Genomic DNA, 12910 nt, shown 5'->3' on the forward strand with positions numbered 1-12910 from the left:
GGGTGAAACTGACAGTTTTGGCCCATCTCTGTGGGGCTGCTAGTGATGCTCCTGATATAAAGTAAATATCATTGTTTCTTCTCTGGAGGGTGGGCATTTATAGACTTGATTTCACAGATCTGGTAACATGGCAAAAGATGCAGGTCTAATTGAAGCCAATGGAGAACTAAAGGACCAGAATCTTATTCCTGGACAAGGTGTGGTATCGTTAGTAACTGTTCATCCTTCTACAGTTAATACTCTTGGAAATCAGCGCTTACCAAATACCATTGGACAGTCCAATGTCAACGTTACACAGCAAGTGGAAACACAACAGAAAAGGAGAGAAGAGTGGCAGGGTCTGAGGCATTTTCAATGAAGGTTTGTGAGGAGGTTCAGAGAAAAGAACAACCTCATATAACGTAGTAGCAGATGAGTTGGTCACAGAGTTCAGTGATGTCATTAACCATATTTTACCCAATTAATTAGCTTATGATCAGGAGAATATAAGATGACAAGTCTGTGATGCCTTAAATGTCTCAATGGCCATGAACACTATCTAAGGAGAAGAAAGAAATCAAAGGGATTGGTCTGCCTATTAACTTGGCTCAGGAATGTCAGAATGTAGAGGTAGAGAGAGAAGACTTGAAGGAATGAAACAGTCACAGTCTCAACTTCAAGAACTTACTGTACGGCGAATTGCCTTTAAGAATTTGATGCAGAGAAACCACCAAGCACAGCTGCAAGCGAACCAGCCACCTCCGTCCAGCCCCGCCGTCCGCCTCCCGTTCACCCTCGTGGACAGCGGCCGGAAGGCGGTGGTCGAGTGCAGCATTTCTAGCGACAGCTCTGAGTGTCTCATTTAGACAATGTGTTTGAAACCCATGATGACATAGAAGTATTGAAGTGGAGAGGAACCGCTTGTGGATTCAAACCAGGAGAGTGTTTGACTGAAGACCTTGAAATGGCAAGAAGTTTGGTGCCTAACGCTCTGGAACCTTAGGAGAGAGAAAGGCTCAGGGGTCAGTCAGCAGCGACTCTGTCATCTCATCGGGCCCAACTTGAAGCGGTGCAAGGCTTTCTGCCAGGGCCTTGGCCGTGGTGCGGGCGGTGCGCTGGCCACAGTTCCAGTGGGTCTCAGTACAGTGGCTCCAGAGTGGAGACAGCTGTGTGTGACACTGGGGAAATGAGATGGTGATAATGATGATGACTTCAGTGAAAATGACGATGAAGACTGGTTTTCTTGGCTCTAGACTCCCCTCACCCCTTCAAATTCAGCTTCAAGAAAAAATTGTTAGGGAAGAGAAATTTTTTTTTTAAAGATTTATTTATTTATTTATTTCTCTCCCCTCCCCCCCCACGCCGATTGTCTGTTCTCTGTGTCTATTTGCTATGTCTTCTTTGTCTGCTTCTGTTGTTGTCAGCGGCACGGGAATCTGTCTTTCTTTTTGTTGCATCATCTTGTTGTGTCAGCTCTACGTGTGTGCGGTGCCATTCCTGGGCAGGCTGCACTTTCTTTTGCGCTGGGCTGCTCTCCTTACAGGGCACAGTCCTTGCGCATGGGGCTCCCCTACGCGGGGACACCCCTGCATGGCGCGGCACTCCTTGTGCGCATCAGCACTGCACATGGGCTAGCTCACCACATGGGTCAGGAGGCCCTGAGTTTGAACCCTGGACCTCCCATGTCATAGGCAGACGCTCTATCTGTTCAGCCAAATCTGCTTCCTGGGAAGAGAAATTTTGTTTTCCAGGAGGTACCAGGGTTTGAACCCAGGACCTCTTGTAAATGGGAAGCAGGTGCTCAAACCACTGAACTATAACCGCTCCTCAGAAACTTTTTTTTAAAATGTGAGTTTTTCTGTTTCTTTTTAGTCTACCCCCAAGAAGATACTGGTAACCTATTAAATTTAGATATGCACCTCCAGTAAACTAGAAAGGATTGTTTCACGTAGGATTTTTAAAAATGTAGTGTGTTTTGATACCAATGTACTGATGAACAATCTTTATTTAGACCTTAGAATTTTGTGTTTTTATTTTCTAATTTTTTAAAAATTTGCCTCTTAACAGTTCTTGCTCAGTTTACTGAAGAAATTGCATTTCACATCAATGAAAATAAAATGATGTCCTTTTCTGGAAAATAGCACACTGAATGGCCATTTATTTGCAGTGTGTTTTGAATGGTGCCACTAACTGATGGATAGCAAGATTACATAATGAGTTTTTATTTGTTAAGTCATGCAGTATCTAAAGAACCAAGCAAAACAGCAAAGCTCTACATTTTAAAACATTAAGCACCATAAATTTTATTATGCCTTTATTTTCCCTTAAATTATCATAACTATTGTGATTCCATCAAATTGATGTACTTTCTTCCTCTCTATTTTGCAACAGACAAATTACAAGGGTTTTTTTGTTTTTGTTTGTTTTGCACAAGTTTACTGTCATGTTGGTATAGCTATATAAACTTTCTTAAAGGCTTGGTACGGTTAATTGCTTATGATAAAATTTACTTTATTTCTACAGGCAACGTTTGGAAACTTTATTTTATAATTGTTTACATACTTGTAAGCCCATCATTTAAAGACATGTATTGAAACAAGTATTTGTTTCATTATTATTTTCCTGTGATCTATTATAAAGTTGAAATTAAATGTAAAGAATGTTTTAATAGTTTTTAAATTAAAAATTTATCAACCATTTTAATAGTTACTTTTTTACTAAAAGAAATTTTAGGATGGTCCTTTTTAAAATTCATTCATAAAACAGTTGCTGTTATCTGTCTGTTCTAAAATGATAGTCTTTTTGAAACACAAAGTTTTCTGTAATATTTTGTTGCATATAAAGAGACTTGTTTAACTTGGTACTGTTAGTTTTTATTAGTAAGACATGCATGTGCATTTGAAACTCTTTACTAATGTGAAATATAGTTTTAAATATTAAACTACTTTATATTTTATGGCATACTTAACTAGGAGTTTATTTAAACATAATAGGATTATTCATCACTGTAAACTATTTTACTTTCATCCATGAGAAAGACTGACTTTTCCTTTTCCTTTTTTATTACATATTTGGCTATTTAAGGTGCAGATATTATTCCCATTATTTCAAAAATGGGTAACATTCCCACTTAATGCTAAGCAAGATTTTCACGTATGGTGGTTTTTCTTTCTTAAATATTTAGTAGGACCTGATGTACAGCTAGTCGTTTGTATTATATATTTTCTTTTTTTTTTTTAAGTATGAATTCAGTTTCTTTAATGGACATAGATGTCAATTTGGATGTTTTATTTCTTCTTGAGTTACACGCACACACACACTGATACACACATGTCAGGTTCAGAGGTTCAGATGATAGAGTTAATCATTATATGTTCATGACTCTATTATGGGCAAGGTTCTAGAGCCACTTTTTTGTTTTCTTTTTTAATTAGAGAAGTTGTAGTTTACAAAACAATCACGCAAAATGTACTGAGTATATATTATCCCTCTCATGCACAGTTTTTCTGTTATTAAACTTTGCATTGGTGTGGAACCTTTGTTAAGGCTAATGAAACAATATTATGATTATAACTTATGGTCCATAGTTTACATTAGGGTTCGCTGTTTGTGTTGCATAGTTCTATGGTTCTTTAACATTTTTATTCTAGTGACATATGTACAACCTAACATTACCCCTTTTAAACCACATTCAAATGTAAAATTCAGTGGTAATTACACTGAAAATGTAATTAATGATATATGTGTTACCATCACCACCATCTGTCACCCTAAACAGCAACTCTGTACTGATTAAGCATGAATTCTTCATTCCTTATCTCCCCCAATCTCCCCAACCCTCTGGCCCCTGGTAACCTGTGTTCTACTCTATGAATTTACATATTCTAATTAGTTCATATTAATGAGACCATATAATATTTGTCTTCTTGTGTCCTTTGTGTCCTTTTTACTCAACATGATGTCTTCTTTGCTCTCCCCTTTTTCTCTCTCTGTCTCCCTGTCTGTTTCTCCTCATTTCTTTGTATCTTTATCTCTCCCTTGCAATTTGATTTTCTACTTTCCTTTTAATTTCTGTCTGTGTATGTCCTTTCATCTCAGGGTTTCAATCTATATTGGAGAAGCCTGCTGACCTCCTGGGTTATATTTTAAAGCTTATGATGAAAGGGGAAAGAGAACATTTCTCTCCTACGTACACCATGAAAATTCCTAGGGAAGGAATCTGATATGCTCAACTTGGGCAGCGTGTCCACTTCTGCAGCTAATCCCACCAGAATTATATGGAAGAGCAATTTCTCTAAAAAAAGTGATAGGTGGTGGAAGTGGGGGAAGGGTTCCTGGTAATAAAACAATGGTTATACATTATACTTAGCTTGCATATAATTTACTTTAACTCATTTTCACATTGAGGGAGTTTGACAGTTTAATGGTTAATTTGTAAAGTATGTTTTGAAAGCCTAACCTTTTAAAAAGTTGCAAATACGCAACTTCTGATTCTGCAGAATGAAATAGTTAAGATACTAGTGGTCATGTTAGGAAATGCTTATGAACTTAATTTATCTTGTAAATGAAGGATTTAGCCTACTGCCAGATTTGGACATATATGTTGAGTAATAACTATATACTTAGACATATAATAAAAATGAAAACCAACTATTCCTGTACTTACCACTTAACATAGTCTTTTGCTAGCATTTTAAAGAAGACAGAAGCAATAAGAAAGAAATTCTTCATTTTGCACTACAAATCTACCATCTACCTGCATTGGTACTCATTCTCATTCTGCTTTCCCTTCTCTTACTAGGAATGATTGTCCTTGCCAGGCAAAGGCCGGCCCATCTGCTCTTTGTTTCTTCATTTATGCCATGTCCTCTTCCCCTGCATCATGGGTTTTATCTTCTATACTGGGTCATTTCTGTCTGCATACAAACACTTGAGTATCACCTATCTTCAAATTTCTTCCTCTGATCCCACACCCTTCCCTAGCTGTCATTCCATTTCTTTGCTGATGTATACAGCAAAGTATCACGGAAGTGTGTCCATAGTCAGAGACTATAGTAGTCTATTTCCTCAGCTCCCTCCACTCGGCTTCCATCCCTAGTGTTCCTCCAGATTGCTCTTGTTAAGTCAACAGTGACCTCCATATTGTGATATCCAGTGATAACTTACGTGCTTTTGCTTTACCTGACCTCTCTAAAAATGTCTTACTTGACTTTAAAAAAAGCAAAAAGCCCTCAAATTTGCCCATTTCTCCCTCTGATAAACTCTTTTCTGTGTTACTATTTTCTCCTTTCATTCCTCAACCCTTTTAGACTGTCCGTTTCTATCTTCCTATAGTGGATTCTTCTCTTTTCTCTTTGAGTCTTCTAAATATTGTAGCACTCTTCCTTCCATTGAAATTGTGCCCTGGTTCCCTTTAATTCCTTACAAACATTCACACTAGGTGGTATCACCCAGTCCCTGGCTCTATTTATTTATTTTTTAAAAAGACATTTTTATTTATTTCTCTCCCCTTGGCCCCCCCAATTGTCTGCTCTTTCCGTCCACCCACCACGCGTTCTTCTGTGTCTGTCTGCACTCTTGTCAGCGGCACCGGGAATCTGTGTCTCTTTTTGTTGCGCCATCTTGCTGTGTCAGCTCTCTGCATGTGCAGCACCACTCCTAGTCAGGCTGTGCCCTTTTTTTACATGGGGCGGTTCTCCCTGAAGGGCACACTCCCCGTGCGTAGGGCTCTCCCAAGTGGGGGACACCTTCTGCATGGTAGGGCACTCCTTGCACGCATCAGCACTGCACGTGGACCAGCTCACCAATGGTTCAGGAGGCCCTGGGTTTGAACCCCGGACCTCTCACATGTTAGGTGGATGCCCCATCAGTTGAGCCACCTCTACTTCCTGTACCTGGCTTTAAATAGAATCTCTGTATGGTTGTTGGTTTACAGAAAAATAATAAGATACAGACTTCCCATATATACCCAATTATTAACACCTTGCACTAGTTTGGTACATTTGTTACAATTCATAAAAGAACAATTTTGTAATTTCTATTAGTCCATCATTTACAATTGGGTTCACTGTTTGTGTTGTACAATACTATGTTTACTTAAAAATTTTTATTCTAATATGTATACAACCTAAAATTACCCACCTTAACTAAAATCGCATATATAATTCATTGCTGTTAATTACATTCACAATGTTGTGCTACCATCATGCCTTGTTCATTACCAAAACTTTACGATCAATCCAAATGAAAATTCTGTACAATTTAAGAATTAATTCCTCATTCCCTATCCCAGTCCTGTTCCCTGGTAACCTATATTCTAGTCTCTGAAACCATGATTTTGCTCATTCTAATTATTTCATATCCTTGAGATAATGCAGTATTTGTCCTTTTGTATCTGGCTTATCTCATTCAACATGATGTCTTCAAGGTTCATCCATGTTGTTGTATGTATCAGAACTTCATTCCTTTTTATGGTTAAATAATATTCCATTGTATGTATATACCACATTTTATTTATGCACTCATCAGTTGATGAACACTTGGGTTGTGTCCATCTTTTGACAGTTGTGTATAATGCTGCTATGAAAGTTGATGTGCAAATATCAGTTTGAGTCTCTGCTTTCAGTTCTTTGGGTATGTGCTAAGTCATATAGTAATTCTATACTTAACTTTATTTCTTTGTACCTTTCATCCCTTTTAGGTCTCTTATCATTTTGTGTATGTTTGTAATTTCTTCTGTATGTTTCCTGAGTCTTCTTGATATCCTTTATTATTTCCTTCATTTCATTGAGTTGATTAAGGATATTTATTTGGACAACTTTGATTAGTTGTTCCATTTTGTATGCCTCTTCCTGCTTTTTAGCTTAATCATTAGATTGGCCCCTGACTCCCTCTTTCTTAGTATGGCTTGTAATATCCTTATAGACTTATTTAGTTGGTTAGTTTCTTTTTCTAGTCTCAGGTTTTATTTTTGTTTGGCTTTGTGTTAAGGGTCCTCTTAAAACTTGGTTCCACTTATTTTATATCTTCATAGTTGCCTGTGTTCAAATGAAAAATTGTTAGCGCCAAAGAAAAAGGAAAAAATGAAAAAGAGAAAAAAGAAAAGTATAAGAAAAAAAGAAGAAAGGAGAAAGAACAAAAAAGAAACTTAAAAATAAATAGAGAGGGAAATAGTAAACAGAATAAAAATGGGGAAAAAAAACAGGAAAAATTTTAAAAAAGAAACTGGAAAATTAAGATAAAGTAGAAGACCAGATGAATGAGAAGAGAAGAATGAAATGAAGACAGAACAAGGGAAGGCAGAAAGGGCAAAGAAAAAAAGGAAGGGGGAAAACAAAAGAAAGGAAAGAAAGAAAGTAGAAAGAGAAAGAAAAAGAGCATTAAAAAAAGAAAACATATGATTTAAAAAAACAGACCTCCCTCAGGCCACCAGCAACCATCTCAGGCTGTGCCACTCTCCAGTCATTCACCCCTGTGGCAGGTACACAGAGGAGAGTCACCCCTGTGGCAGGCTCTCCTCCCCCTGGGAGCAGGCTGGGTAGTGTCAGCCCACCCAGTCTCCTCGCCTTGCTCCCTCTGCCCCCTGAGTGGCTAGGTACTAGCCAGCACTCCCATTACCTCAAGACTCCCCTCCCAGGAGAGTGGGGGGCCGCTGGCAGGACAGTAGATGGTGGTTCTACTCTCCCCATGTTCTTGCCCCAGGCTCCCCTCCAGAGCCTGCTGGGCCCCCGCCTGATCACCTGGTTTCCTGTCTGACTGTGCTCCCCTCTCCAGTAGCCTTTCTATCGCCCCTGTGGTCCTGGGTTTCCCTACGCCAGGCTGGCCTGCTGCCTTTCCGCGGTTGCCAGAGGAGGATTTGGAGCCTGCTGTTCCCTCCTCTGCCATCTTGGATCCTGTGTTGGATTCAGTTTGCTACTATTTTGTTGAGGATTTTTGCATCCATATTCATAATATATATCAGTCTGTCGTTTTCTCATGTTATCTTTATCTGGCATTGTTATGAGGGTGCTGTTGGCCTCATAGAATGGGTTAGGTAGAGTTCCCTCCTTTTCCAATTTTTGGAGGAGTTTTAGAAGAATTGGAGTTAAATCCTAGAATGTTTGGCACAATTTTTCTATGACATCATGTGGTCCTGCCCTTTTCATTGAGATGTGTTTGATTACTAATTCAATCTCTTTATTACTTATTGGGTTTTTGAGATCATCTTCCTTTCTTGAGTCCGTGTAGGTACTTTGTATGTTTATAAAAATTCATCTATGTCATCTAGTTTATTTAATTTATTGGTGTATAGTTGCATGGTATCCTTACAGTCCTTTTTATTATTAGTGGTAATGTCCCCTTTTTAGATCTTCATTATTTGTATCCTCTCTCTTTTTTCCTTGTCAGTCTAGCTAAAGGTTTGTCAATTTGATCTATTCAAAGAACCAACTTTTGGTTTTGTTGATTCCCTCTATTTCTTTGTTTTCTATTTCATTTATCTCTTCTCTAACCTTTGTTATTTCCTTCCTTTTGCATGCTTTGGGGTTAGTTTCCTTTTCTTTTTCTAGTTCTTGCAGTTGTGAAGTTAGGTATCTGATTTGAGATCTCTCTTTTTTAATGTAAACATTTAGAGCTATGAATTTCCTTCTCAGCACTGCCTTCACTACATTCCATAAGTTTTGGTATGATATATTTTCATTTTCTTTTGCCTCAAAATATTTTCTTTTTTTTTAAAGATTTATTTATTTATTTATTTCTCTTCCCACCCCCCACCCTGGTTGTTGGTTCTCTGTGTCTATTTGCTGCGTCTTGTTTCTTTGTCTGCTTCTGTTGTTGTCAGTGGCACTGGGAATCTGTGCCTCTTTTTGTTGCGTCATCTTGTTGTGTCAGCTCTCCGTGTGTGCAGTGCCATTCCTGGGCAGGCTGCACTTTCTTTTGCGCTGGGCCGCTCTCCTTACGGGGCACACTCCTTGCACGTGGGGCTCCCCTATGCGGGGGACACCCCTGCGTGGCACGGCACTCCTTGCGCGTATCAGCACTATGCATGGGCCAGCTCCACACGGGTCAAGGAGGCCCGGGGTTTGAACCGCGGACCTCCCATGTAGTTGACGGATGCCCTAACCACTGGGCCAAGTCCGTTTCCCTCAAAATATTTTCTAATTCTGATTTTTTATTTCTTCCTTAACCCATTTGTTGTTTAAGAGTATGTTGTTTAATATTCATGTATTTGTGAATTTTCCATTTCTCCCTCTGTTATTCATTTCTAGCTTCTTTTTTTTTATGGTCAGAGAAGATACATTCTCGAAATTCAGTGTTTTTTTAATTTATGGAGACTTGCATTATCCAACATAAATCTATACTGGAGAATGATCCATGTGCGCTTAAGAAGAATGTGAATTCTGTTTTTGTTGTGTACAGTGTTCTATATATGTCTGCTAGGTCTCTTTGGTTTAGTATATCATTCAAGTTCTGCACTTCTTTATTGATCTGTTGACTACATGTTCTTTCTATTAATAAGTGTGTGTTAAAGTCTCCTATTATTAATATAGAACCATCCATTTCTCCCTTCAAATGTATCAGTATTTTCTTCATTTACTTTGGGGATCTACTGTTAGGTTCATATATATTTATAATTGCTACATCTTCCTGTTGAATTATCGCCTTTATTGGTATATAATGACCATATTTCTTCCTCATAACTCTTTTTGACTTAAAATCTGTTTTATCTGATATTAGTATAACCACCCCAGCTCTCTTTTGGATACTACTTGCATCGTATATATTTTGTCCATACTTTCATGCTCAAGCTACTGGAATATTTGAATTTAAGGTGAGTTCTCTTGCAAACAGCCTGTAACTGGGTCATGCTTTTTTATCCATTCTGTCATTGTCTGCCTTTTGACTAGAAAGTTTAATCCATTTACATTTAAAGTCACTAATGATAATACAGGACTTTCTTCTGCCATTTTACTATTTGTCCTTTGTATGTCTTATACTTTTTTTTTTGTCTCTCACTTCTGTTAATGTCTACTTTTACTTTATTTTCTTTTATCGTGTTGTACCATATTGAGTGCCTTCTCATTCCTATCTGGATATATTTTTCATGTGTTTTCCTTGTGGTCAATGGGGTTAAAATTTAACATTTTAAATATATAACCATAATATTTGATTTGATTCTAATTTAAATTTAATAGCATGTGGTATATTCTTTTCTTATACCCCTCTGTCCATCCACTGTCTTTTTGGACTTGTTACACTTATATCTTGTACATTGTATGTCCTAAAAAAGATTTATCATTACTTCTTATGCATTTGCATTTTAGCACCTGTAGGAATTAAGAAATGGTGTTAAATACCAAAGAATATAATACAGTGATATTTATATTTACCCAAATGGTTACCTTTACTGCCGGTTTTTATTTGTTTATGCTGCTTTGTGTCCTTTCCTTTCAGACTGATGAAATTTCTTTAGCATTGCTTGTAGGACAGATTTAGGGGTGATGAAATCCCTCAGTTTTCATTTATCTGAGAATGTCTTAATCTCTCCTTCATTTTTGACAAAGAATATTGCCAGATATAAAATTCTTAGCTGGCAATTGTTTTCTTTCAGTACTTCTTAAGTATTTCAACCCGCTGCCTCCTTGCCTCCATGGTTTTTTATGAGAAATGGACATTCAGTATTATTGGGACTCCCTTGTATGTAACATGTTGTTTTTCTCTGGCAGCTTTTAGAAACTTTCTTCTTGTCTTTTGCAGTTGATAGTGTGATAGTGTGGTCCTTAAATTCAGGGTGTATTTTCCTTCATTTTTATACTTTTTGTTGTTCTCTGTGAATCTTGGATATTCATATTCAAGTCTTTTACTAAGTTTGGGAAGGTCTCTGTCATTATTCTTTGACTAGTTCTTCTGCCCCTTTCTTCTCCTTCTGGTCCTTGCATAACTCGTATATTGTGCTCTTGATGGTGTCCCCGTGTTGGTGCTGCCTGAGGCTATTTTCATTTGTAATACCCTTTTTTCTCTTTTTGCTCTTCAGTTTGATTCCTTTCAAGTGTCTTTTCCTCAAGTTCACTGTTTTATTTTTTCTATTATGTCCAATCTGCTCTTGAAACCCTCCTGGGCATTTCTCATTTTAGTTAGTGTCATCTTCAACTGAAGTAATTCTTTTCAATTCTTTTCAATTCTTTTTTAAAATTTCTTTCTCTTTATGTAGACTTTCATATTGTTCATTAATTGTGTTCCTGATATCCCCTTTTTTTAAAACCAGCAAGAGAATTTAAAGTGAAAGTATATGAGACAGGAGTGCAGGTGTGCTCAGATGAGTTCCTGATATCTTTTTGTTCTTTCTCTGATTTTCCTTCATCTCCTTGAGCATTTTTAAGATCATATTTTTAAAGTCTTTGTTATTTCCACATTCTCATTTTCTTCATCCTCTTCCTTTGGATGGGCCATAATGTCCTGTTTCTTTGTCTTGGCCTCTTTTGTTGCACATTGTACATTTTAATTATTTTAAATGTTAACTCTTTATTCCCTGAGATGTCTGTTTTTTGGTTTTGTAACTAGCTGGTGATAAGACAGATTTTCTTGCGTTTCAGCCCTCTTATTCGGAAGGACTTCCCAAGGTATATGCAGTGTGCAGGTGTTTCCCTGTCTTTCTGGGCAGCTGTCTTGTTCGGATCTTTTGCTTGTTGGTTGTTTTGTAGTTCCCCTGTTTACAAGAGTTTGATTTTCCCCTCTGTTTCCCAGGTGGCTGATCCTCCTCTCCCTTGTGTTTGAAGCTGGACAGGCCTTTGCCCATTCTGTCCCCCTCTATAGTTATTCACACTCCTTTAGTAGTCTCAAGCTGCTTTTACCTGAAGGGAAAATTCTGGGAGGAGAAGAACCCTGGAGAGGACTTTGTCAAGTCAGTCTCTTCTAGACAAAAAGGGACAGAGACACATGGAGGAGGTACAGACTGGCTTCAAAGGGCCCTGGGGAGGGGATCAGGAAGGGTGCCAAGAGCTTTCCAAAGGCTTCTCAAAGCTGAACATTTCAGGCTTGCCCAGCAAATGCAGCCCTTCAGCTAACTGTTTCCTGCAGTGCTGAGTAAGTGCAGTGTCTGTAAACCTGCACCGGGGGGAACCAGCAAGATGGCAGTAGATTAAGACGCTCCTAGAATCAGCTCCTGCTACAGGGCAGTTAGCAAACACCCAGGGCTCTCTGGAGCTAGCCGAAGCACGTGTTTGGGGGCTCCAGGAGGCCAGAAGGTCATCCTGCAACATCCTTGAAGGAATGGAAGGATGAGACTGCCAATCTGCAGAGAAGACTCATAAGTAGAGGCTCCACGCCCCAGAGGCTGGTCCACCTTCCACTGGAGGCACAAGCCACCTCAGGAGCCATTCAGCGGCTGGAATTGAAAGCTCCACTTCCCAAAAATGGGGCAGGAAGAGACAGTTGGGCACCAACTTCAGCTGAATTTACTCATCAGTGGGCTAAAGTATAATCCTGAGAACAGCTAAAGTTTGAGTCTGTCCAAGTAGAAAGAGACCGGGAGCCGCCATCTTAACTCCGCACCTGGCATAAGGGGAAGCAAGGCAAACTGAGAATCCCGGTGCTGGTAGGGACCAGCTTCTTTCCATCCAGGTCAGATTGCAGGTCTAGCCAACGCCCCAGTGCCACCTCCAGCAGGGATGAAGCTGCAGGGACCTGTGCCAGCCTCTCTGGGAAATTATTGGCCAAGCCACAGAGGCTGGTGACTACCCTACTCCGGCGGCATGATCCACCCCAGGAGCTATTCAGTGGCTGGAATTGGAAGCTCCATTTCCCAAAAACAGGGGAGGAGGAGATGGTTGGCTGCTGATTTCGGCTACCGATTGGTAGACTTGGCTGGCTAAGAGATAACCCTGGGAACAGCTGGGGTGTGAACCAGCCCAAGTCAGAAAGAGGTCAGTAGCCACCATTCTGCCTCTGCCCCCAA

General features: G+C 39.1%; 1 protein-coding gene and 1 pseudogene across 1 annotated transcript in view; both read left to right on the plus strand.

The window, feature by feature from the left end:
- Positions 1–12910, plus strand: part of DYNC2H1 (dynein cytoplasmic 2 heavy chain 1) — a 339886-nt gene that overhangs the window by 182710 nt on the left and 144266 nt on the right. The gene's annotated exons all lie outside the window — the stretch shown is intronic.
- On the plus strand, positions 128–1232 carry LOC139437706 (transcription factor Dp-1 pseudogene; annotated as a pseudogene).

The sequence above is a fragment of the Dasypus novemcinctus genome, chromosome 27 (assembly GCF_030445035.2).
Source record: "Dasypus novemcinctus isolate mDasNov1 chromosome 27, mDasNov1.1.hap2, whole genome shotgun sequence".
NCBI classification, from domain to species: domain Eukaryota; kingdom Metazoa; phylum Chordata; class Mammalia; order Cingulata; family Dasypodidae; genus Dasypus; species Dasypus novemcinctus.